Source organism: Aythya fuligula, chromosome 4, assembly GCF_009819795.1.
Source record: "Aythya fuligula isolate bAytFul2 chromosome 4, bAytFul2.pri, whole genome shotgun sequence".
Taxonomy (NCBI): domain Eukaryota; kingdom Metazoa; phylum Chordata; class Aves; order Anseriformes; family Anatidae; genus Aythya; species Aythya fuligula.
In genome coordinates, this window is record NC_045562.1 from 3,490,543 (window position 1) to 3,516,467 (window position 25,925).

The following is a 25,925-nucleotide window of genomic DNA, read 5'->3' on the forward strand; positions in this document are numbered from 1 at the left end:
CAACAACCAACCCAACCAACCAACCAACCAACCCCTCAAAATCCAAGAGACCAAGACAGTGTTTCTTTTCTCTCTCTCTCTTTTTTTTTTTTTTTTTTTTTTTTTCCCCTCTGTATCTCAGCTGCTTATGTGTATAGCAGGATTAAGGATATTTCTTTCATCCCACTTTTTGTCAGACTAGTCTATAGGGATGGTCGGTTCTCAGGGCAGGGATGGTCCTTTACACTATGCTTGTACACCCCCTAGCACAGAGGAGGTCTCCATCTGATAAACACAAAGGATGATGCAAGTGATAGTAATAACAAACAACGGGGACAGCTTGACTGACAGAATCTATTTACAGACTCAAGGTGTAAGGAGCAATCTTGCAGGGTGCTTTTGCCAGATCAATGGCCAACAGTACCGGGTGTAGGTAGTGTTTTACAGGCTTAACCTCCTAGTTCCCTTCTCACTTCTTCATGCCGAATTCTGAGGTGTAAAATCTGACTAAACTCAAAAGGCTACATGAGGAATAAAAAGGGGAAATCTGGTTAACAAAGGGATTCACTTCAGCTATTAAAAATAAATAAATTCCCAAACCTGTACTGCAGTTGAAATGGACATTTCAAATATTCTAAGATAGACAACTACTCAGTTGTAGCTCTAATGATTACACGATGAGCTTATGATTCATATAAAAAGTGGTATAATTACTGTGAATATCCTCCTGGATTTTGAAATAAGGAAAGAAGGAATTTTCATGCTTTCTAGGTTAAGGATAAACATAATTGATTTATGATTAACATGAAGGTCTAGGCTTATCTTCCAAATATATTGCATTTCACAGAGAAATGAGGATAAAGGCATTTTTCTCATTTCGATTGAAATAGGGTATTTGCAAGACAGCGCAGCTAGGAGGAATACTGGTGAGAGCTACTGCTAGATGAAGACTTGACATCATTCATGCTAGATTCAAGTCCATCTGTTGTATGGCAGAAGGAAGATGAATGAGAGGTCAAAAGTCTAAAGAATAACATGAGCAAGGTTTTTAAAGGACATATTTATAAAGTAACACAATTAGGAGAAAACAGATCCACATCTTCCTGTCAGTTCAGTACAAATTAATTAAGCAACACTGATCACCAGGCATTTCTTGGGAACTAGTGGGAGTCAGAGGTTAATAGTCCAAGCTTGTGCCCTAGGCCACCGGTTCTTGCCAACTTCTTATGCCATGCAATTGCCCCAGGTCAAGGCTTTCATTGTCATTTAGATTAAAAAAAAAAAAAAAAAAAAGGCACAAAGATATTCTAATTTGGGGAAAGTTGTATTACTAACTGGGCAATAGTTATTCCTAGAGGGGCATAAGTCTGATCCTGAAAAGCACTGATATCCACCAATTCCTATCAATCCCTCTGACCTTGCAGAGCAGAGAGAGGCTCTGGCAAGCCTCACTGAATCACACCCACAATGCCACGACTTTGGTAGTCTAATTCAGATAATTACACAGAAGACTACATCTTGAAGCACTTTAGGCATCCTCAGCCACCATGAATAATGCAATCAAATCACAGCAGTAGGTCTGATGCTCGGCACTCATCTCCAGAAACTCATGTGTTAAACGCAACCCTTTCCAAAAGGTCTCTTCCAAAGAGCCTGGAGGGCCATGCAAAAGCAGACTGCTTCACAGAAAGTAAGGAAAAAGGCTGAGAGACAAGATGAGTGCTGGAAAAGTCCTCATTATACCTGGAGGTTTAGATTTTAAACATTTCTCTGGAGTACTGAATAATTTTACAGCATTCTGCCTTGCTCATCAGCAAGGATGACTCACTGCAGGTGTAAACTGGATTAAAAGATATGTGTGAATCCACTGTCAGAGAAGGATAAATATGATTCCGACCATCCCATATGACAGGATGGAAAAAGCAACTCGTTGTCGCCTCCATGTACATGCAATCCCTACTCTCTCCAAAGGTCAGATGTCACCCCTGGCAGGACAGCTACTCCATGTCTGTAGGGCTGGCTGAAGTGCCAGTCAACTACAGAGCTCCTTGGCACTAACAGTTTGCGTTCAGGAGTGGTCAGCTTCCAGAGACTAGATTAGTGCTGACTCAGCTGCCAGCCTAACTCCCGCTGATGTTGGTGTGGAGGCACTGGCTACAGCTCTCTCCTGTAAGGCTTCCACTAGGCTAATACCAAGTCGTTACTCTGCAGGCTGTCCCACAGCACTGCTGTACTCAGGGTGTAAGAATATTGTGTAACAATATTTGTGCCCATGAGGGGTAAATATAGAGAGCGTAACTGTGCAGATTCTGCTTTTGAAGTAGGCTGGGATTTAACCCTGTTTCTGTAAGGCCCACTACTGCCAGACAGAGGCCCTTAGCTGGGCTAGGAAAGAGACTCTTCTGGCTCTGGCCACAAATTCAACTTAAGAACTGGCCAGCTTTGCAATCCCCGCAGGAATATGGCTGCTGACCAGGGGTGAATCCCCCTCCACACATCTACAGTAGACCACACCTGGCAAAAATTCAGGGAAGCAGCACAATGTGCGTGCTCTGGTGAGCAGACTCCTAAAGCTTCCCCGTGATATCACAGCCCTGCTTCCCCCTTGTCCTGGGATGATTCCTGGCAATGCATAGAAACCAGCAATTTCATGAGGTCGTTCTAAACACTGCTCCTTATATCTAAAATCTCTGTCTCATTAGCTTTGCTAAAACACATGGCACTCAAGTCCTAGGTGCCTTCTAAATGGCTATCAATAGTCTCTGCACTTAAAGGGAAATGTGAAAAGAACAAACCGAACACATATATCATATACCTTTTAGGACTTAGACATTAAAAAGCAGAAGCCTAATCTTTGGAATTTTTCAGTATAAATAACTGAGTCTGTTTATTCAACTCCTGCAAATGTCTTCCACACTCTTACATGAAATCTTTTCTAGCTAGTGCTTTGAGGAAAAAAACTTCTCAACTTTCCATACTATCGTTTTCACTGCATTCCATTTATCAAAAGCAAATGTAGCCTATTAAGAAAAGTTATTCCCATGTATTGCACGGTTTTAAAACACAGGACGAAATACAAGACAGTGAGAGAATGTTCTGTTTTCTTGAAACAGGAATTCTTTGATATGATTCATTTTGTCCATAATGGTTGCTTTTATTAGCAATGACCTTCCTGACTTCTCCAGTTTGACATAAAAAATCAAGATGGTAGCCACAGAATACCACAGAGATGGTAGCAGACTGCTCTCCCTGTTCCTTATCTCAGGAAGAATGGAAATTATAGCCACTGAATAAGAGTAAAAAGCCATGTGTAATGCACTTTACTGAACATTGGTCTCTGCGTATTTTTCATATGTCACCAGACAACGCTCGTGCAGTGTTTTAAGAGTGCAAAGCATAGTTTGAAAAGTTGATAATATTTATGAAGTGCTAAGACCTCCTCTAAGCTAGTGTACAGTGAAATGGAGAGAACTTCTTCAGAACAGTTGTGCGTATGTTTGCTTTTAAAAGCAGAGGAGACATGCTAAAATATAAGTGATTATTTAAACATTTCTAGTTAACCACGTTGCCCTACAGAATAACAGAAAGGGGGACTCTATGCACTGCAAACTAAAGCAAATCAACTGCAGGTACCCTGCAGGTTACAGCCCCTCTCTTTTTTGATTAATGGGATACATAGGCCTTAACCTACATTCTCACTCAAGCCAAGCTCTGTGGGATTTTGCTTGAATAAACACTGCAAGGTTGCATCCCAAACACCGAGAACACTTGTCCTTGGGCATTGCTCCTGCTGCTGCATGCGGGCCTTGCTGAGCATCAGCAGTGCAAGTCAGGCAGGTAGAGTCCGAGTCTGGGCTTGCAGAACCCTTCCAATATGTGTCTGAAGATAAACTTATTTTTTCTTGAGCAGTACAGATGTCAGGGAATTTTCTGAGGAGATGTGTCCCTTCAGTTGTGTCCTGTTCATAAATGGCCATGACCACAGCTTCTCCAAACACTAGTAACAGGCAACCTAAATGAGCATGGAGAGAGTCAAGGGAACCAGCTTTTGTGAACACCTCTCACATCACAAGGTGCAAAGAACGACAGATACTCCCAGCCAAAGAGAGTTTCCCACAACTACCAGTGGGGATACTTCTGTGTGATTTCTGAAGTATTGGATGTTACCTCATGAAGTATATATTTATTAATAAAACTTGCATAAAGAAAAAAAACTTTTACAGTATACAAATGGAAGCAGTTGGAATTGGGTTTCCTTTCTGCCTTCATGGTTAGTAGAAGCTAAACACTAACATTATGGGTTTTAACTTAATAAATGCATTGACATACAAAGACTGTATAAGATAAATGCGTTATGCATTCTCCTATATAGCAGGGTGAGTATTCGCTTATTTGCTAAAGCTGCTGGCATGTCTGCAATTTTCCTCTGGGAAAGATAATGTGAATTAGTAAGAGAAATAAGGGATGATTTTGGGGATGTAATAATTCTGTAAATTCAAACACCAGTGGGTGTTACACTTTTTTTTTTTTCTACCAATAATTTTGAAAAAACTCTTTGTTGTTCAAAATATTGTGCTATGTCTTAGTATGATTCATAGATCTATTGCTCATTCTGCCTTTTTTTTTTTTGGATGAAATTTCCCTTCTTCCCTTAATATTAGAAAGTATGGCCAGCAGTGTGAGCAAGGATTGGTGCCCAGGAGCCGAATTAGAATTATGATTCTATGCCTGTGACTTCTTTCTTCTTCTGTCTATGCCTTCAGGGAAATCTCTACTTTACTTTCCCTGTGCATAAAAGCCTACATATCCACAAAGTTTAATTAGATGGAGTAAAACACCTTCAGGACTGCAAGTGCCAAGAATTATTATAATCTATGACCTTCAGCTAGTGAAGGAGTGCCCTGCTTTCACATAAGGCATGTCAGGTATTAGATCACGGTGCCGTTTGAGAGCACTGTCCTTCTGGCACAAGCTATGCATGACCTGGTGTGTCAGTAAATCCTTGCTTACACACACAACGCATCACCATTGAATTTTGTCAAGATAGAGCATTTGCTGTGAGTCAGGGGTGTGCATGTTGTAATGTTTATATTCAGCTTATACAAAATCAAAGCCTTTTACAAGAAGTTCTGTGACAGATTTCAGAGTAAAGGAATATGATAACCTCTAATTTAACATATCTTAAATCACAAGATCAAATGCAGATTTGGACATGCTGGAAGAGAAGTTCTGCATTACTGATGAAAGCTAAAAGAATTTAAATAATGTGTTCTGATATGGCCTTGGGAACTCTTATGATTTCCATGGAGAGTAACTAATTTTTCTTTATTTCTGTCACTTTTTCATAGTAAAAAGATTTTTTCCCTTTCCCCTAAAGCTCATAATGTGGTAAAGAAACTGTCGGGAACAGTTAAATCAGTTTATAAATCCCCATGAGAAAGAGTCCATCACACATTTTGCATATCTCAGGGGTTCAAGGACAGTGGGCAGGAATCTGATCTGTGTTACAATAATATAAAACCAGACTAATTTCAGTGAACTCACTGGCGCTCCTCCAGATGTCAGTTAGAATAACAGAGAGCAGAGTGTGGTTCAGGAAGTGAAAAATAAAACAGAAGACCTGTGTCTTTCACCATTGATGCTGTAGCTTGTGACAGAAACCTTCTCTGAAGCTACAATGTGCTGGTGTTCCAACCATGCTGAATTCATTTACTTTGGCAGTTTCTTGATTGCTCCACTGTCTATTTATCTGAAATGGAAACTAAGTCATGTTGCCTGCTCCTTCTCCTGGCGTATGATTACACAATACATCTTCCATTTTTTTTGCAGCCAATCACTCCCTGTGCTATTTCCTCATTGTGTACCACTGTACATGGCTTTTGGAGAGGTTTCCATTTGAACACGAGTATAAAGGAAAATCTTAAATATAAGAAAAATTGTCTATGAGTTTGAAATGTGTGAAGAATGTTTAAGTTATTCCATGCACTTGGTTGGTCTCTTAATGACAGCTGATTTGGAACATATGCTTCTCAGACTTTGTGTGCTTCTCAATTTTGGGCGTTAGAGCCAGAGATTTTAGTGTCAGATAAGCAAACCTTGTTTTTCAGAAAGAGCCACATCTCCTAGTTGGCAAGGCAAAACCAATGTGGCTGTTCAGTATCAGAGACAGATGAACCAAATGGTTGGTATTCTCTGGATTTTATTCAAATTGTTCTGCAGTCAATTAAAGTAAAAACTAAAACAAGGTAGGTAAGAGACAAGTCACATCTAATGAATTCTATGCAGCACTTGCACTTCTTAAAATGCATTTCAAATGGAAAGGAAATGCATTAGAAGATGGTTTTGAGTTTTAAAAAGTTATATAAGTATAATATATTTATTTTCCCTTCTAAACTCAGAGCTCCCACATATTGGTTGATAGAGTTATCAACCAAAATGTTGATATTCACATATTCAAGTTATTTTACCCTTATTTTACAGATGTGGAAACTGAGGTATGTAGACAAAAAAGACTTCCAAATACCAACCACCTCGCCAGTGGAAGGACAAGGAATAAAGTTTGTGACAGGAATAAAACTGAATAAAACCTGCATTTGAAGACAAAAAAAGGTCTTAGACTTTGAAAGTATGTGAATTGTAAAGTCACTGGCTTCATCCAAATGCTGTCAAAGATCCCTTCACTGTGGAAGCACAGGTATGTCTGCAAACATCTAAAAGGGCAAAGTTGCTGTCAGCAGTTGATTTACCATGGGCTAGTTCTTCATCTGTCTGTACAAATGCTGCAGTAAAGCTACCTAATTGATCAACTAATCTCTCAGGAAAAGTGCTTCTGTCACCAAGAGCCTGTTGCTCTCAAACTACTGGGACTTCGTCCCTTATTCCACTAAAACTCTTCTTTGTCTCCGGGATGGCTGGAGCTTCTCCATACTGGTCATGCTGACCTTTTGGTCCTTTCCTGGCACAGTACGTGCTAGTGCCCCTTCCCTGTCACCCTCTCCTCATCCTCTTTGTTGTCTGAACTCCTACCGCTGACTCTAGCTGCTGCTGTTGCTGTCTCGTCTTTCTTGACCTGTTTCATTCAGCAGCACAGACACTGACCTAGTGCCTAGCAGTATTTATTTCTTCTCTGCATTTTGCTTAGCTCTGTTCCTCCACTCATTATGCTGACTGGGAACTGATGCTTTCAGGGAGGGGTGCTGCCTGATTTCAAAGATCCTGGGGACTGCCATAGTACAGAAGCACTGTTCAAAGCCTCAGACTAGGGCTTCTTGGATCATTCACCTCTGTGTATAGTGTCCACAAGCTTGTCTCTGGCTGCAGTAACACCTTCATATGTGCTGCAGTCAGAAATTATGAAGAGCCAAATTCTCCTGAGGTGGGCCCGCATCCCACAGCTCTCTTCTTTGACAGTTACAGTTGCAGGGACTGCACATATGCAAGTAATCCAGCCCTGGGCATAAAAGGCACCACAGACAGAAAGAGTGAGATAATTTTTCTGGAGGAGACCGTAGGTCCTACAGACTTGGATGGAGCAACCTGGCAGGCACCTGCACATGCGCAGGGATCATCGATCTTTGAAGAAAGGACAAGCAGTTTTGTTGTCCATCTTCCTGAGAATGAGGCAAATGTAACATGGGATGGTGCTGCAGTGGTGGGAGCTTCCCAGAGGAGCTAGCTTTATGCCTTCAGTGCAGTGTTAAACCAGGGGAGCACCAAGTGAATCAAGTGAGAATTTTAAAAGGAAAACCAACCAACCAAGAGCAGGAATCATTTCACAATGTGTTTGTGGATAATCCCTTTTATGCTATTAGCAGGGAAGACTGCCACAGCTGCAGGGTGTGTACACCTCAACCCACTGATGCGCTTAACTGGAAGTCAAAAAGCAAGGGGTGAAACCCCCACTGAAGTGGCATCTAAATTACACCTCATTAAATAGAAAGGTGACATGCAGAATGTATGAGTTGAGGCTTGCTTTTTTCAGCATTTGAACATTCATTTGCAAAACTGGTTCTCTCGTTATTGTGTCAAAATGAGAGATTCCCAGCAGGGTGGTTGACAGGTAGACAAAGAGCCCTGTTCAGTAATAAAACAGTTATGCAGGTGTTCTCCAGTTTTCCCTGAAGCATTTGTACAGAGCACATGAACTGTGCTTGGGCCTGATACACTCTCACTCTGTCTAGGATTTGATAATTATTGCTATGGAAGTTGGGGAGATGTTTGGACTAGCGCTAGAAATGTGAAAGAAAATAGGAGGGTCAATAACATTTTGCTTCTCAGGAAGGCTGATGACATATTCACTGTAGCCATATGTTACATTGAACACTGGTAATGTTTTTGGCATTATGAAATGACTTCAGAGATTCAGTCTATTAGAAAGATCATCATTTATCTTGAGAGATATATGACCATCATGCAGCTTGTGTACAGGTCTAAACTAAACTAGGGATGGCATGGAGGCAAGCGCAGATCATCCATAGCCAAAGTTGTTCCCCTTTTTTGTCTCTTCTTCCTGATTGACAGGTGTTGCTTGTACCTTTTATTTTCTTTGACGTGGTTACAAGACACATCTAGCACAGACAAGAATTTGGCTTACTTAAGGCAGTCAAAGCTGCAGACTCCCTCAGATGGGCTTGGGAAATAACTGTTGCTTGGAATACATTCAGCTGAAGTCATAAAGACAATTAAAAGTTTCCTGACGTGAGTTTCATCTAGTCATGGGTTCTTTCAGAATACTGTGCAATGTTACAGCAAATTATTCAATATTATTCAAAATTATTTTCTTCTCAAAGCAACGTGGAAGAGGTATAACTTGACTGACACGGATGGAGCTATCCAAGATTAAAACAAATACATAAGAAGCAGACCAATTGATGTAACATAGAACAGCTTTGAGAAGAAATCTCAGCTGGAACAAAATACTGGACAACGTCCTGAGTAACCTGAGCTACTCTGCTTTGCTTTGAACAGTGGATCAGATAAGGTGACTCTAGGGGTCCCTGCAAACTAAGTTATTCTATAATTTTGTGAAAACGATGTTATCTGTTTGAGACAGATGATGATGATGCTGTTCTCCCCTGATACAATATAAAGCTCTGTTTTCACCTTGCTTCAAAAACACTTTTGGAAAGGTTAACAACTTTAGAGTTGTTTTTCATCAGTAATATCAGGAGTTTAATAGCCATTTTTTCTGTAAACAATAGTTTTTCAGTCCAGTTGGACTGTGCATATACGCAACCAAAACACGGAGCCTTTCCAGCAATCAGACCCCTCATGATGTGTTGCCCACACTGGTGTCTAGCACAGTGCGGTACAGCCCACGTATGGGTTCACACTCAGTTGTTGCTTTACGTAGTAAACTGTCCTTACCTCAACCCACGTGTTCTCGCACTTTTGCCATTCTAATTGTCTTCCCCATCCTCTGAGGGAAAGTGAGCAAGTGGCTGTGTGTTACTTGTCTGGCTACTGGGATTAAACCACAAGAGTCAATCAGTGGAGAGGGAAAGCACACCACTGGTGCAGTCTCATGGAAATGCTTTGTGGAGGGGAGAACCTTCCTACCCTTTTCTGTTTCCATCTAAACGTTTCTTTTAAGGTATAATCAAATCTTTCAGTCATTTCTCCTCCTCTTGTTGGTGACTATACACCTACAGGCTTAGGATGATTCTTCCTTTCCTCTCACTTAATGTCTCTTGTCACCAGCTCTTCAGTTGCCCTAACATTAAGCCATTAATACCAAGCCGAGTAAGGTGTGCACTAACTACAGAGACCATTGCAAAAACAACCAGAGAAAATAACCGCAATGCAGTCACCAGAAATAAAACATGGCAAGATTTTTAACTTCTGCAGTGGTTTGTCCTCAAACTTCCTTACTGCCAGCAAGACAGTAGATAGTGCAAAGTGACACTGTAATTATGCCACATTCTTCTGAGAAGCGCCAAATGCATTTTTGCAGGCACTCTTAGATTATGACGCCACCCAATGCTATTTCTTATCTGATACCATTCCCTAATAGAGATACAATCAAATGATATATCATTTCTGCCTGAAAAATACACGGTGTTCTTTCCTATGTAAAAGCTACCTGTAATGGAGCAGACATTCTCACATATAATTTGAAAGGGAAAAGGGAAGAAAATGCTCATTCTTGCTTTAAAAACCTTAAATTATATTAAATTTCTATTTGCAAACCTATCAGCTCAGGCAGTGAGGAACATAACTCTCCCTAAATATCTGCAGGGGAATATTTATCTGTATTTGATAATCACTGGACTGAGAATGCCAACACCTACTTTTTCAAATGCCAAGAACCTTTAACTGTCAATAAAGAAAATAAAATAAAACATACATGTGTGTTGGAGGAATGGTATGTAATGGGGAAATGGATATAATGATTATAGCTCATACTGAAAACAATGGTAAATCCAGGTGCACGAGTGACAGAATTTGTGAAAACATTTCTAAAGTAACCCTCTTCGTTATGCTTCTCTTCCAGCATACAAGGCCATCTAGCCAAGAATATAAATGGGGACACAATATGTGGTGTAAAAGAGACAGGAAGGTATCATGATATAATGCAGGAGAACTTTTGGTGCTTCATCTAACTGAAGTAAAACCAGGCCTGCATATGAGATAATTGGCAAAGACTGGGAACTATATAACTAGTAGCCAGGAGAGAGGACTAACATATAGTGACAACTCCAGGAAAACAAAGACATTTGTTAGGCATTAATAGGATTGCTGTAATTTAACAGGGAGTAATAAAAGTTCAGACAGAAGGCACAAATGCCCAGGAGGAGGAGCAGTTGATCAAGTATTACAGTGAAGTAGCTAGCAACATGTCTCATGCATATCCACATCACAGTGTACAAAGGACAAGATGAAATAATTAGGAGGAACGAGCCCAAATTCCTTTTAAGAATTTAGTGAAGTCCTAGATGGTCACAAAGCAAAAAGTTATAAACGCAAATGGTGATGAATGAAAGAATAATCTAAGACAGAAACAAAAGAATGGTAAATTTTCCATATTGAAAGATACCAAGCAATGGGATGAATCAAGGATTACAAATAAGACCTACACATTTGATGAATTTGTAAGGATTAATTTCCTTACTGTGAACACACAGAATCATAGGGCCGCTATGGCTTAGAGGATGAGTTAAATATCAGGCTAGAAAACATAATCATACCGATACCTGGAGACAATTTTTTAAGCACTCAGTAATGGTTTAAACCCTCTGTAACCATTGCCAATCTTTGACTAAAATGAAAAAAAAAAAAAAAAAGACAGCTCTGAAGACTTTTAAACTGGAATCAGTCACACACACAATTACTGAAAAACAAACAAACAAACAAACAAACAAAACAAAACAAAACAAAACCTACAACAATCCTCCATAAAACTGTTGGTACAAAAAGTTACAACCCAGCTGAAGAATCAGAACCTGGCTATACGCTTTCATAACTTCCAGCTATGAAAACGTATAATTATCCCATGTACCCATTCACTGATGTTAGTCATTAAAAATAGCTAAATCACTTCTCAAGATAACAGCTACCTAGAGGTAAATAACGTCATCACTGAGAAGATATCGTATACCTTTTTCAATGACATTTATTGCATATTTAAGGAATTAAATGTTTCCCCGTTTCTAAGTATTCTTTCCACATTGGGCAATAACATGAAACTCTATATTGGCATAAACCATAGCTTTGACGGAAATTTAATTAATTCATAAAATTCAGGTACAGTTTATTATCGCAGCTGAAGTGTCTGCCTAAAGGAAAATTAATATATTAAATATTTTTCCATAGAACAGTCTTTATAAACTAGAATTGTTTGAAATAAGCCTGATCCTAAGAAGATGTGAAGGAGGTGCTATTTTTAACATGAGAGGCAAATCATAGCGTCTAGTGTTTGACATCCCAAATCCCTTTTAAGTTTCTCATTGAATTTTGGATTAATCTGTTTACTGGATATTTTTCTCTAGCAAACCCGTCTTTCTGGGAGTTCCATAAAATAATAGTATTTTGTATATTTGGCATGCTTGTGGTAAAACTTTCTGATCTTTTTTAATTCTAGTCCAAACCAATGAGGCATTCTGACAACTTAAAAATGAAATTAAATGATCCTTGTTTTCATTTATATGAATATTTTAAATAAATAGTTATGCCTTGATAAGACAGGACTTAACAATGCACTTCATTTTAATCACATCCCTATTTCGTAAAATATAAACTCTGAACCTCATGGGAAAGATCTGAGGCTGTTTTGCCAAGTAGCTCTTACCTGTTTCTTTTGTTTGACATTTTTGCACGCACTGGAAAATATTCACAAGAAAAGTTCAACAGATGGACAACACGGGGTGATTCGCAGAGTGACAGCACAGTGCTGTTAGGGATGCCTCAAAGACAGAAGTCTAGTGCATTTGCACAGCTCTGAACAGCCTCAAGGGGAGATTATTGCAGATAATAGCACATCTCCAGTCTGGGGAGTAGTAACCAAGCCCTGGGCCTGAATTTAGCTGAATACACTAGGACTTGAATTTCTCTCCACTGCTTGACTACTGTCAATGTTGACTTACAGCCCGCTTCCTCTCCACAGTATCAGTTCATGGATTTCCTTTTATGTTTGTGCTGACTTGCTAGGGAGCACCTGTCTGTGTTGCTTTCCTCATTTCCTTTAAAATGAGACTAATAGATACCAGCCTGCCTCTGAGGTGCACTGCAGGGCATTCCTCTTTGTACAATGCTTAGATCTTGTAAAAGCCTGATTTAATGCCGTCAGCCCCAGCAGAACCCATTCCCATTAACATTTGTAGTGTCTTGGAACATATGACAGAATAAATCCTATTCTCAGCACCACCAGTGCTAATTTCTCTGCCTTACAGTAGTGCAAACACTCTGGATTTAGACCCATTAGTTAAGAGCAGGAAACAAGAGTATTTGTTTGTTGTCTGAGCCACCGCTGTTTCTATTTCCAAAACTCACAGGAGAGTGTGACCTGGCCAAATAATCTTTTAAGAAAAAGCTGTCACCCCAGGATTCTGAAATTTAACAAAAAAGTTAACAAAAATGTTTAACAAAAAAAGTTGATTTAACTTTAATTGCCATAAAGAGCTCAGACCTCCAACAGTAGTTTAGTCATGCCCAGTTTTTGTTACCTTCCAACACAGATGCATTAAGAGATCTGCATCTGATCTAATACAGTATTTGGAGAATATGATATGCTGGCAAAGAAGCAGTTTTCTGCTAAGATGGATGTTAGACTATCAAACATTTGGATTATTCATCATTTTCGAAGTGTACAACAGTACATATGCATCTGATGTCAGAACTAAAGCATAAGCTATGCAAAGCACAATGGCTTTGAAAATATATTGCCTAGTATTAAGAAAAAGAATAACCCTACACAATTTCAGAGACCCTTTTTCTACAAACCTTAAAAAAAAATCTGGACAAATTGCCAAGTTTACAAATATGCACACACATTCCACATATGGATATGCTTTAGTAATCATCTTTACAAACCTTTTAGGCTACACATGGCTCTAATAAATAACCCATTCACAAACAATATATTATCATCTGAAAAAAAGGGAAAAAAACCAAGCCCTTTTCATATACAGCCCAACAGTTCTAGCCTTCACTTTCAACCCCCAGCTTCATGATCAATCATTACGTCAGTGTCCATTTTTCATGGTTTGGTGTTGAACAATAAATGGAAAAGCAAATGACTGAAATAATTAATATTGTCTCTGACAATGACCAAAGCTCAAGAAAGAGCTTGTGAGCGACAGCTGAGGACAGTCTGCCAGTAAGTTGCAAATGTAATAAAATCTGAACTTTTTTTCTATTTTCTTTTTGAACAAGGTTCACATGGGCAAAACTGCATGATGGGAAAGCTCACATGCCAGTCCCTTTGTGTAAATAGTAAACAGCTGCAGTTAAATGTTTTACCCCTTGAAGGACAATACCTATTAGCTCAAGGTTAAGAGCCTCGCAGAAGGTCAGCCTAGCTACTGGAGAGCTGTGAAATATCATCCTCTGGCTATCTGCTGACACGCAGTCAAGGGTTGAGTTATACAATATGGACAATGCAAGCTTCATTGCTCAGAAGAGGTCATCAAATTAATAAAAGTTGTGTTCCAAATTACTGGGGCAGTAACTGTTTCTGACTGATGAGACCCTTTTTTTCAGTCTTGATTTCACAAGTTTTCTTCACTCCCAAGTCTCACTAGATTAGAATCACAGAATCACTAAGATTGGAAAAGATCTTGGACCAAGATCATTTGGTCCAACCATCCCCCTACCACCAATGTCACCCACTAAACCATGTCCCTAAGCACCACATCCAACCTTTCCTTGAACACCCCCAGGGACGGTGACACCACCACCTCCCTGGGTAACCTGTTCCAATGCCTGACTGCTCTTTCTGAGAAGAAATGTCTCCTCATTTCCAACCTAAACCTCCCCTGGTGCAACTTGAGGCCATTCCCTCTGGTCCTGTTACTAGTTATCTGTGAGAAGAGGCCAACTCTCAGCTCTCCACAAGTTCCTTTCAAGGTAGATGTAGACAGCAATAAGGTCTCTCCTGAGTCTCCTCTTCTTCATACTAAAAGATTTGTGGTAGTGACTGTTATCTCTAGAGATTGTTATCTCTACCACAAATGCATGCTACTAGCCTAAGTGAGGGGCTTTTTGTTGATATGGCCTGTTTTGGGCAGGGATGGATGCAAGCCAAGAGGAGCAGCAGAAGAGTCTGGGATAACATATATCCAAGTGGCTCAAGTTTTTTTCTCCCTGCATAACAGTCTATATACAGGCAGGCCTCATAACAGGGAAAGACAGTACTGCTAGCTGCAGCTAGAGAATTATGCCTTTTTAGACAGTTTCTTTGAAACTGGGATGCTCATAAGGGAAGGACTGGCAAAGCCCCTCTGTACTGTGGATGTGGGGCAGAAGCAGGAAGACATTTGGCAGTGCAGTGCTGGGAAGGACAGAGGCATGGTATGGGAACCAGTTGTCTTAGCTGGGGGTTACTTGTATGATCTTGACTGCACTGTTTCTTCTACCAGATCTCACATTAATCAGAGGACATAATCTGGCTTTTTTTTTTTTTTTTTTTTTTTTTTTTTTTTTTTTTTGTGCATATATTTATTGAGAATTCTGACTTCTCAGATTTGTCAGAGGTAGCAAGAATATGCACCTTTTTCTTGTCATGAAGGATTCAGACTTCTTGTCCTAGTCTAAACATGCCCAATTTTTATTTTCTTCCAGTACCAATACCTTAGACATCCAGCCTATCCCAAGATATGAAAGATGTATTTACCTTGGCAGAGAAGCAGTTTTGAGCCTGACTGATGCCAGACCCTAGGCAGTACTGATTATTTCTCTTTTTGGTGGTATGCAAGAGTCTTTCATCAGAATTAAGGCCCAGGGCATTCAAAACCTGATAGACTATATCTGAATGTGTCCGTGGTTATGTTTCTAGCACACTGAGCAGTTTTTGTCACAAAAATCAAATGTTTTTCATAGCTCTACTTTCACTCTGTACCACCACTGTTTAGCTAGTGCCTAACAGCAGAGTATACTCCCCTATGAAACTCAGTATGCTTAAAGGTACAGAGACCATCTTGGCTTTCTGCGGGTTGTTGCAAAGTACTTCAGTACTCATTTCATGTGCAACTGCTACTTGTTTGATTGATGAAATACACCTGTGAATGTTGGAAGCTGGTACACAATGAAAACAATAATTTAACAATATCCTTAAATAAAAGAAATAGCCACCATAAGGCTTCCTATCTCAGGTCAGACCGCACAACCCCTTTTCCCAGGTAAAAGGCAAAGTACGAAAGTGTCTTGAGCTGCCAATAGCTTTCAGTTCCCTTAGGCTAACACCGTCCTGATGCCCCTCCTCCGAGAACATCTTGGGTTTAGACTATTCTCCTATTGCTGGTCTAGTGAGAAATAACACCAGCAAACCCAGCAGCACTGAGCACTGTAGCACTTGACTGGATCAGGGTGAGAAGGAAACCGGGCCCTCTGCCTGCTGTTTGCCATGCCTGAGCTCACTACAGTTTGGAGACACAGAATAACAGACTCTCTGCAGCTAGCAGCACCAAGCGGGTGGGCAGCCACATGTCGCACTACCCTACGTTTCCAAGTGACCTTCGCTAGCAGCCCCATGCACAACATATTGCATTAATCCTTTCTGGAGGTCACAAAATCATGGATAAGTGTGCTGCAGTGCAGATCCAAGAGAAACAGTTGCAAATGCCTAGCCAGATGCAGATGGGAAAAAAATGTGCTTTTCATGTAGCCTGTTCAGAAGACTGAATAATTTATTAGTGCATCACATGCTCTTTTCGAAACTATGCCACTTTGAAGGAAATCATATATTTTAAATTATAAGCAGGTCCGACTAACAAAGTGGATCACAAATGCCAAAGCAGACAAACCATTGTGTGTCCGCCAATTCTGTGTCAAGTGACTCTGATTATATCGGTGCCAATGGATAGCTCAGAGAGGAGCAGCACATGACAATAATGAAGCAATTACTGGTGCTCGGTTCAAACGTAACTTGGTGCACTCAAATCTAGATAAAAAGTCCTTGAGGTGACCTTCCTGGAGTGCCCCCAGTACCTCCACGCAGCCTCTCAGTAACAGACTATCAAAGGCTGCAGAGTGGATTAATTCCAGTGGCGTTTCTGGAGCTGAGCGAGGCTGACGAATGAAATACAATTTGCCTGTCTCAGTGCGGGTATTGTGTTCTGCACTGTAATGCAGCACAGGTGTTGCAGGCCAGGAAGGAGACGCGCTGGCAGAAGTGCGATAAGGAAACCTGTGAAGGAAACTGTGCCATGGCAAGATGGGGAGAGGAGGCGAGGCGAAGAGCCCCCCAGCAAACCCGGAGGGTACTGCTGGGCTCTGGCGCTCCCCCAAGACTCACAGCATATCTGTAGGTACCATATGGTTTGAAGATGAACTTCCTGCGCTTCTGAGGGGTGGAAGAGAAGGAGGAAGTATGGGGAGAATAATCACTTCCCTCCTCCACTCCTTCTCCCTCCCCCGTCCCGAGCATCAGCTTTAGGCCACCATGAGGACAAGGTGCAGTCTGATCTGCAAGGAGGCACTTGTAGAAATAACCTCGACTGAAACGCATGGGAGAACAGTGAAATGGAGACAGGATAGCACCCTAAAAGGACATGGTACATCTCACAACAGTAAGAGCCTATCCTATTTTTTCATGATAAAATGGCCAGTGAGATCAGAGGGCCTCAGAGCATCAGAATCAGCTTTATTCTGGTTTTAGGAATTCCCATACTCGCACCACACTGTTTTCATGGTCACGAGGGAGTCTGCTTTTATGGCCATACCTGCAGTTCTAGGAGATATGTTACTACCCACAGTTAAGTGGCTGTATAATATAGGTTTGACTGCACAGAACCATGTCAGAATATCTGACAGTCCTCACCAAAAATTATTACAGTACATGATAAGCATCAGTTGTGACTAGAGAAGGATGTGAAAAGCAGGGCAACTGGTTGTGATGCATCACATTTCACAGACTGTAAAGATCTGTGTTATTTCTATTAAGTCACAATTCACTTAAAATTTTAGTTAAGACAGGGTACTGAGTCAAAAAAGAGAAAGATAAAAGGCCTAAATAAATTCAACCAAAGCTTTAATTTACTGAAACTCCACATAGAGGCAGGTTTTCACACACATCTGCCAAGAAAAGCAACACAATATATGCTCAGTTGTGGCAGTTGCATGGGTAACAAATACTCTCAGTATGTACGCAGGTTGATACATTGCCCCCTACCTTCACTATACCCCAGTCTCCAGATTACCTATGTGATTCCAGACAATATTTTTCATTAGGAATCTGGATATGGCTACACAGAGATCTAGCTATGTGCTAATAACATACATAATAAAAAACAAAGAAATCCTGCTGGTGGTCAAAAGTAAACTGGTTCGCAGGAAATTAGAAATTATAGTCACTGATATCTGCATCACGTGCTCATCTAACTCCTCTGAAGAAAATTCTTACTGAAAATCACAGGCACGGCTTTCTCTTGTGCAGGCCATTTTTTGATACCAGGGCCCAAATCATACTCAGAGGGTTGGCATTATTGTCTAGCTTGGGCTGCACTGGCAGGATCTGTCCTTTTGTTTTAGGACAAATGACCCTATTCGAAGCAATGATCATTCATCCCTTCACTTCGGTAGGCAATCTGAGATGCGGCATGAAAATTTTAAAATCTTATCTCACCAAACACACTCAACCAAATTACCTTAAACTTAAAACTAATAAAATCATCCTTATCAAAAAGTTTCATAAAAAAGGTCAGATCATTTTGCACATTTTCATAAAAAATTAGTAATCCAATCTCCAAGTTTGAACTCCTCTTCTCACAAAAGCTGCAATGGGATAGCTCTGCTATTTTGGTGTGCTTGCAATGTCACCGGAGGTAATCTTTCTGGGTCAGATTTGCGGAAGTGTTCAGATGCTTAATTTCCAGTGAAATCAACCTTTAAAAAACTGGGCCACTTTTTCCCAATTAAAAGGGGAACAACACAAAAACAAAAAACAGAAGAGACACTTGAGAATTTCTAAACGTCAAAACAAACAAACAAACCCAAACCATTAACACCGTGCAGATTACAGGTCCCTTCCTCTTCAGACTGCTCTATTTCAGTGCACTGCCCTAGATGACCACCTTAGCTTTGGGCTGCTTCTCTCTTTCTTTCAGCAGAATTATCTGCTCCAGATATCACCAGTGCGTTGGGTTTCACTCACACTACCTTGTCTACCTTCCCACCTTAAAAAGTTGAAACTTTGGTTTTGGAATTCATATTAGCAGAGCTTTAACTGCATGCATTCTGTGTTGCATATTAAATATACGTCCCAAGTAGTCTTTTGCTGTTTTCACCCTATTATAGATGAAAGGATTTATTTGAAGTCCCACCAGAGTGAGTCAAGAATAAGAGGAGTTAAGCTCTTTATCCATAACCAGTACAAAACATAGCTTTTGTATCAAACCAGGGAAAACAGATTGTTAAGACAGACAATAAATCCATGATGCAGTTTCAATTTTCATCTCAATTTTCCTTCTTGGGCCTGCTCTCAGCTCCTCTAAAAGCATACCAAGCCTGTTCCATCAACAGCTGGGGAACTTCTTGCAGAAATCAAAGTATATCTATTGCCCAAATGACAACTGCCACCCAAAGGACATTTTAAAGTATATCCAAGTTAACAGATTTGTGAATGTAACAGTTCTCCAAACTTTATGTGAAGCGCATGAAGGAAAATACCCCTTCCCACATGATTTTCTAAATATTTGTGTAAAACATTTTATAGCAAAGAATCATTTCTGAGCTAGATGTATGTAAACATTCGAACGCAGGGAATTGAAAATTAACACTTATTTCCTTATAAAATACTGCTGGTTTTTATATTGATTTCCTATCTGTTTTCATTCCTCCTCCCTTTTGGGAATGTCCACTCTGTCCTTTTGTTTGCCTGACTACTGGGGAAACTGAACACAAAGGATTTCTACAGAATCATCGGATATGTAACAGATTCAATGTATTATTGGCAAAAGCCATATTGAAAAGGACTTTGAAAAATAACTCTTTTCCAGTGGAATCAGCTTTCCAAATTCCAAATGTTCACATCTCTATTTACTGTTACTTTAAATAGCTTCATTTCTGGGGATAGCTGATGAGCTTCCCAGATGGAATATAAAACTTTATGTAGCTCTTGAGGCACTCCTTTTGCTCTTTATGAAGAATAAAGGAAGAAAAATAGCTTTCAACTGGTAGGATTTTGTGAAAAACAACTGTTCGGGAAATGGAAATATTTTCAAACTGTCCAGCTGAAGATTTTTGGCTGTAAAATATTTGGTTTGCTTTGATGAAAGATTTAATTAAAAATCAGACTACTTTTGTGCACCGAGAAAACTATCAGCATGACATTACCTGATGGATTAAACAAGTGCATAGTACTCTTTGTTGTTTCAATGCTTTTTTTTTCAGTCACTGAAAGCACAGCTGCTGCATGCCTGATAGTTGTGAGGAATATGCTCTGCCCTTACAAACATATTATTTTCATTTTTAAACAGCAAGGGGAAAAAAAAAGAAAGCCATGTTTCTCTTGTATACCAGAAGCTTATGACTGAAGAGATAAAAAAAAAAAAATAATAATTTGTTGTTGCAACTTTGGCAGCAACCCAAGCATTGAACTTCATGGAAACACTCACAGAATTCCAGCCTGTGATTCTACCCACCATTATAAAGGCCCTCCTGAGGGTCCTTATGGGATTTGGGGTAGATTTTCTTTGGAGAGTTCTAAAGATTTCCTGAAATTCTTGAATGAATTTAGAAGTGAGAGCACGAAGAAAGGTGGAGCGTTTGTCATTTAGTTCAGATAGAGCAATTAAGTCAGGAAGATGTCATCTGGTTAAAAGCTGTGTTTAAGTCTCGTGGTAATAGGTCTTGCTCCAAAGACCACAGAAGTCAACAAAACACTCCAGTATCTTCAATGCAATTTGGAGTAGGATCTGAGCATGAGAAAAAAATACCAGAGGTGCAGACTAATCTTCTGGCCACATTTGGGATTAAACTCTGCTCCATAAGAGACTGCTAAGGTCTGTAATAAATAGTTAGAGGCTACCACAGAGATGGGAAAGCAAGGGAGATTAGGGGGACTCATTTTTATTTCATTTGTTCATAGCACAGTCTGCAAGACAACAATAGAAAAGGGAAACAACTTTGTATTTATTATTATGGCTGAGCTGCATGTAATAAATTATGGAAGAAAAAAAGACCGAGGGATAATTGACTGAAAAAACAAATGTCAGTTAAAGTAAACACAGCAGTTTCTACTGAACCTATTTGTAAAAATGTCAAAGGAGTTGAGTTGTTTTCCTTCACAATATTTGTGCTGGTATAAAGGGACTCTGGTTTAATTAAATTTCCCCACAGAGACTAGGTATTCCACTAGATGTCACTTTGAGACTTTGCTAAGATGAAGGACAGCATCCTGATGAAGGGATGCAGCATCCCCTACTGTGAAGCGGATGGGCTGGGGGCTGTGTCTCCTCTTGCAGCTGGAGCCCACAGCCAGGGACGTTAATACTGGGGGTTAAGCACAACAAGACTCACACAGAGACAAAACCATCTGCTAGGAGAAAAGTTGCCATCTAGAAATGTCTACTGGCAAAAATTATCTAGCCAGTGGAAACTTTTTACACTGCTCTCCAGGGAAGAAATGAGGAGACTGCTGCTTTAGCTGACAATTTGCCCTGTCCTCTCTTCAGTGACAAGGTGGGGACAGGGTCAGGTTTGGTAGGAAGGAGAGTGGCTCCTGGGCAGTTTTCTTCTGTTTCTATGAAAGATTTGATGGATTCAGGCAAAAGGCATCTCTCAGCAACAGGAATAAGGTACTAGTCTTGGTGTGCCCATTTCTTCCCAGAGCACCTCAGAGGTAATACAAAACAAATTAAACCCATCTCCAGTAAGGGGAAGTAGATGACTGAACCTGTTTTGGAACTGTCACGTTCTTTTGGCAACAAGCTGTTATTTAATACACCAAACAAAGACATGAGAGGTTTCCTTAAGTATCATGTGGTGAATATTGAATAAAACGAGGGAAAGTGAAGTACAGCATGCTTGTTCTCCTAAAGGCAGGTGAAAAATGATTGACATGTCACTGTTCCTAGTAAGGCAATAAAAGAGTTATCACAATGACAGAACCCTGCCTTTTTAGCCCAGTCCAAAGAGGCTTAGTATTTAGGAAAAAAAAAAAAAAAAGGAAGAGCAAAACAAACCAAAACCCAGTTCATACCCTCTAATAATGCTGGCACACAAATGCCTTTGCATAGAGCAAGACCTTGCATTTGCACACTGGCTCTCAGCTGTGAAAATCACCCAGAACAGGCTGGTGGGACAAGAATCCAGGAAATGTTTTTTAAAAAAGGCAAAAAACACAAAGAAATATGTGCAGTAAATACACTGTACCACATCTACTGCCAAGGGTGCCTGTCCAAAGCTGCAGCAAGCTGCATACTGTTTGTGTTGTCAACAAGCAGCAGCTTTTGTACCTATGCACGTTTGTTTACTAAATATATGAAAACAATGGAGCTCAATTAAAAGTAGATTAGCCACACATGTACCAAAGGAATGTGTACTTAACTGACTATGGTGAATCTGGCTCTAATTAAATCCCCTGGAGAGGCTGCTCTGGCATGTCTGCTGAGGCCTTACTGGTATCCCATCTAGGCACAGCAGTGGTTATGGCTCCTCTAGAATACATTAAATGGATCGTATAATAACCATTGGGCAGATGTTGCAATAGCAGAAGTTTGCTGCAAGCACGCAGATGGGGCTGCAGATTATCCCGGGAAGGGAACTGTGAGTTGATGGGTTCATTTCCATTATTGCTTGGCAACACACCACATGCGTCACCAGAGATGCTGGAAAACCCCTTTCAAGGAACCCAAATGAAAGCTTACACAAGGAGATGATTTATAAAGGAATCCTGTCAGCTATGCAAGCCTATGGAGAGAATGTCCGAGGCAGTTTCCACTTCTGAGTTTCTTAATGAGAAGAAAAGAGAGAGTATGCAAGCAAAACAGCAGGCTACAAAAGAATAATTAGGACATAGATTAAAAAAGGCCACTACTGAGTTGATACTGCTTGCAAATTCTAGGAGTTCCATTTATGTAAACTCCTCTGGTACGCATAACAGGTATTTATTATCCCTATTACCTGGGAAATTATAGAATCAAATACATATCCTCCTAATACATGAGTCTGAATCCTTCGCAGCAATAATGTGAAGAAGAGCTGTGTTCAACCCAACCCCTTTGATCTAAACAATTCCTTCAGTCAGATTATTTCAAATTAAAGATTTTCAAATAAATCCAAGCTTTACACTGAGCTGGGTCAAGTTCTTTCTGTAGTTACCGAGAGAAGTCTGATTTAGGATTAGCAGCTACTGACTCGAGGTAGCCAAAAACTACTTTAGTGATTTTCTTTTTAGATTTTCTTGTGTAGGGCTCAGAAAATAGTTATTTTTTAAATTCACATACACGGAAGAACAATCAGATGATTTTAGAATTATTTTACTCACAAACCCCATAGCTTTTATCAACAGAAACATAATTAGAAGAATAATTTCAGTGATGCATTAATATAAAAATTATGGAAAATATACATGATTTAGATAACTAACTCAGATTTTTTTTTTTTTTTTTTTTTTTGTTGCTGTAAAAGGAAAAACTCTTGAGTATTTCATGTTTGAAAAGTTTTGTCAGCCACAGTTAACTGTATTGTTGCTTCTGCTGATGAGCATAGCTTCCTAAATTATCATGAGGCCGCAGATTTGTGTGGCACTGCAGAAATATCTCTGGTATGTGACAGCTGGTTTGCTGGAAACCTATCCCATCTTTTGACAATAATATTACAACACATATTGGCAATGCTATATTTGGAACACTCTACAAAAAATTAACTAACCAGCTTAGCAGCTCTACCACAATGGTTTTTATTTGTCCACCCAACTAAAGCAGATGAGTCAAGGAGAGGCTAGGGGATACTCCCCGAAAAACAATTCAGTGGTAGAGTCAGATGTACACTCACAAACTCATACTACTAGTATCCTTTTCAATGACTGAAATGTATTCTCTTTTCTTACTGAGGTAACTTAACTAAAGGATCCAATATGTGTTTTGATAAAAGCTAAAATAATTCTGCCATTACTTTTGGTAAAGGTTCTATAGGCTCTACTGTAGAGAAAGAAATAAAGAAAGGTTTTCCCATCAGTGTAGTTACAGAAGTACTTTCATCCTTTAAAATTCAACAACTATGGTTAACATTTCTATATAAAGAAAGAAAATGATATGGAGGAAATCCAGACTCCATTTAAGTTAATGGAAATTTACTGGCTTCAGCAGAACCAGGATTTTTCTACGCTAGGGTTTAAAATAACATCTCTAGGCATGTATTAAATTTGCATACAGATTGTTGAGTGCATGTATCCTTTACTTTCTGTAGTGCTTTCCTATAAGCACTTAAATTCCTTGATTTTTGGCAGAAAAAGTAGATACAGCACTTTGGGGTGTGGTATGTGTGGGAAATTCAGTGTAATTGTTCAGTAAACTACACAAATGTTTCTATTTTCAGATTAGCAATAGTCCCACTCATTTAGTGGGATTGGCTATGTATGTACAGAGATGGTGAAATTAGAGCCTTTATGGAATGACGTAAAATGTTTCTTCGTTCATTAATGTTTTTAGAGAAGCAACAAATGTATCTTTTGTGTTCTCACTTACTGAAGAGATTGGTCAAGCTCCCACCTGAATCTAGAGGTAAATGACTGGATCCTAAAGCAAATTTGGGCTTTTACACAATAGTTAAAAATGTCAACAAGCAATATGCACTTATTTCTCTTAAGTATTTGTCTAGCAATAATGGTATATTGTCAACTCACTCAGTTTGTTCTTTTACGTAGAAGTTCTGTGTTAAATTAATGATTCCATATAATGGTTTTGCATACAGCTTCTTTATAGCACTGTACCAAAATAATACTTAAAAAAACAACATGCCTTGTCATATAGTGGGAAACCAAGTGGATCAGTCGGATACACTTTTAGAGGTCTGCTCTTCCCCTTTCCCTCCTTCATTGACAGCTGCATGTTATTCAGTGTTCAACTGAATAAATGTACAACTATGAATAAATCTATGCTCAAATGTATTCCCTCTATATTACTCAGAACAAAGGCCTAAGATAAATCTGCCACTTACAAACCCACAAGTAATTATGTCTTTGCTATCTCTACTGTCCTCTTCACTGTAAATACATCTTTGTGCACAGGGAGATGAAAGGCTTAAAAAACAAAACCAAAAAACACTTTAGGAAGACCCAGTGGAATTACAACTTTGATTCAGAAAAGCATCAAGTACTCTGAAGTTCTTAGATAGCTGATTTTCAAATGGATAGGAAACAAATACCAAAAATTTGCTTTAAGTAAAAAAGGTCTGGTCAAAATTATGTTGCTCTCAAATTTGGTCAAAGTTAGTCATATATACCCAATGAATGTAAATTTAATATGTATGTTTTAGTAGGGTTACATCAACTTGTCAAATCAGTTGTTGGATGAATTCTTCATATATTTGTTGTAATACGTTATTAACAATTTACAGACGTGTTTAGGCCTAGCATTTTTAACTTAAAACCAAAAAATAAATACCACAAACATGCCCAAAACAAACACACACAAAACAAACAAACAAAAAAACAATGAAAAAGTAAACAACCAAAGCCGAAACTTTTAACCAAGTAAGAAAACGATACCTAGTTACATGTTCTAAAGGGAATAGTGTTAAATTTATTAAAAAGGTTTTGTCTGTTTTTTTTTTGGTCTAATTGGTAGAAAGAATGACAAGTACAAATACAAAAAACCCCTTCATGTATATCTGTACATATGCATAGGCACGTCACATACATGCACTTGATCAATATGCAAACATAGATACAGTACTTCAGAATAACAGTGATCTAATCAACAGGATTAATAGAAAATAATTCTGTAGACAAAAGACTATTTAAAAATGCCAAATATATTGATATTTGGAAGATCAATGTACTATGTTTATGATTCTACAAATGACTATACTATCAAATATCCTATTATGTAAACAGAGATCCTTTATAGAGGAAAACTATATTCCAAAGTGTTTTTAAATCAAAAATAAAATAAAATCAATTATTTCAAACATACTGCATGGGAGGGAAAAAAAAGTCTATTCCCAGATCCATTTTACTGGTTTACTCAGGCACTGCCACTGGAAAGAAAATCACCACTGGACAACAGAATTACTCTCCTCAGTATCCAAGGAACACCTCATTTACAGTGCTGTCAGTATATAAAACTACA

The 25,925-nt window shown here is 39.3% G+C and overlaps 1 protein-coding gene and 1 long non-coding RNA gene across 2 annotated transcripts in view; one reads left to right on the plus strand and one right to left on the minus strand.

The window, feature by feature from the left end:
- The window catches only part of FAM241A (family with sequence similarity 241 member A), a 205,047-nt gene that overhangs the window by 36,484 nt on the left and 142,638 nt on the right, over positions 1-25,925 (minus strand). The window lies entirely within an intron of this gene.
- LOC116489239 lies at positions 1,079-14,311 on the plus strand. Its single transcript, XR_004253252.1, has 3 exons — positions 1,079-1,088; positions 3,743-3,749; positions 14,217-14,311. It is a non-coding gene; the product is annotated as an uncharacterized LOC116489239 (long non-coding RNA).